This window comes from Vidua macroura, chromosome 3 (genome assembly GCF_024509145.1).
Source record: "Vidua macroura isolate BioBank_ID:100142 chromosome 3, ASM2450914v1, whole genome shotgun sequence".
Taxonomy (NCBI): Eukaryota; Metazoa; Chordata; class Aves; order Passeriformes; family Viduidae; genus Vidua; species Vidua macroura.
Genome location: NC_071573.1, coordinates 33,649,028 through 33,651,124, shown reverse-complemented (window position 1 = coordinate 33,651,124; position 2,097 = coordinate 33,649,028).

Genomic DNA, 2,097 nt, shown 5'->3' with positions numbered 1-2,097 from the left:
TTTATAGAAACACTCTTGTTTCTCTGGGTGTGCATTGAGTTGGGTTTTTTCCATCTGTGGGGATTTATCCCACGAGTTGGTCCAACCAGCTCCCAAAGTTGGGTGATCATGGGAGGCTGTTTAGTGAAAATAACTCGTGAGAACTGAAAAAGAAAAACGCTCAGGGCATCTAGGCTATTAATAAAAGCGAGTGTTGCAGATCCCGGTATAAGTTTGCTACATCAAGGACACAGAATTTGCCACCCAAACTATTTTGGCTCTTTCAGCCAACAGTGCACTTAAGCTCATGTTGAATTGGTGATATTTTGGTGTCCATTCCATGCAGGAGGAGTTGGTGCAAACCTGCATTAGGGGCACGGCTACAGCACCATCGCACTGGAACGCTGTGGAGCATCCCATGGTGCCTCTCCCGTGGAGGCAGAGGACTCACCAGTGATTTTGGCATGGCTATACCTGCAGGTGGCTTTGGAGAACCTCAGCCTACAGTGTGGCTGTGTTTCTCCCCCTCTAACCCATGAACATGCACACTGCTTTATTCCAGAGCCAGGAGCTTCCTACTGCTTCATAAAGTACTTGCAGCATTGATTTCCAGTCTTTGCATTATGGGAGCAATAACTAACCGAGCTGTAATGTTTTCCATTGCATATTTAACTCGGCATGCATGGCATGCCCTTGCCAGAGCTTGGATTTGCAATTCCACGGCCTGGGAAATGCATGGATGAGGTACATCTTTGGTGAAGGATCCCAGTCAAAGTGATGCCTTCTCCACCACAATTTTAAAGATCAGCGCACAAACAAATTGCTGCGCTTCCGACGGAGCACTTCCATAAGTATAGGAAGGGCTTGCTTTACTGTGATCCACATCTTCCAGGCAGATCTCAACCCCCACCTTCCGCTGCCGTCCGTATTGTGCCGATGCCAAATCAGCAAATGTTCAGAGAAACAGGATAGGCCACAGCTGTAAACCAGCGATGGCATCTTGTGCGTTGGGCTGTTGTTGTTTTTTTTCAGTGTGAAAGGCTGGAGTAGTGCAACACTGAAATTGCATTGGCTAAAATAATAAATGGATCAGACAAATATAGCTGGGCATATGCTGAGTGTGGGTATGGGTTTTTAATTTCCCTTCTTCAAACCAAGATCTATAATAAGATGTTTCCTGGCTTGTGTGTGAGTGTTTTTAATAGCTTCTTTTTTTTTTTTTTTTTTTTTCTTCTTGCTGGATATTTCTGGACATGGCTGTACTAGCCAATTCCTGCACAGCAGCTACAGTGAAAATTGTTTTACATCTCTGAGCTGCGAGTACAGTAGGTTCCATAAACTATTCTTCAAGTCTGCTCTGTCAACGGGTGAGCACATTAGCAGCCTTTCTTTGCAAACTGAAGCAGCATCAGATGGCAGAGGAAAGAGGTTTTGTTTGCAGCAGAAAAGCACAATTCTTAGCTGGCTCCTTGTTGGAGCAAGGGGGTGTGGGCTTTTATTTTTTCTGCCTCTGAATCACAACAGGTAATGGATTTGCTCCTTGATCTTCTCCTTTGTCAATCCCAAATCCAGTCCAGTCTGGACCCCAAGTCTTCTCTGAGGGCCAGCAAATCCCACAGCCATGCAGCAAGCAGGAGATGCTGCAGGATTAAGGGGCAGAGGAACTGATAAGCAGAAAGCTTCCCACAGAATCATGCATGCATGCACACACACCAGCAGCAGCTACAGCCATGGACTTGCATGGAACCACACTTCTCATAAGCTTTGCTGAGCCCATACTGTGCCCATCATCTCTTAAGCTGAGCTAATTCAGTTTTATATTCCCATCCCTGTCCCACACTACAAAGGCAGGATGGTCAGAGAGTCACCCTGGGCAGCAGCATTTCTCCATCACTGCAAGAGCCGGTACGTCACCTGTGGATAAAGTAGGGCTTTGAGGCTGGAGTGAGTCATACACGGTGACCACTCCTTGTGCTGGACTGTAAAGCACCTGCCAGTGGAGGCAGCTTGTTAGAAGCCCTGTGAAATGTCTACTTGCTTAAAACCCCCTTCTCATATGTCATCTGAATGACAAATCTCAGCTTTCACTCAAACAAAATGATCCCACATCTGGCTTTA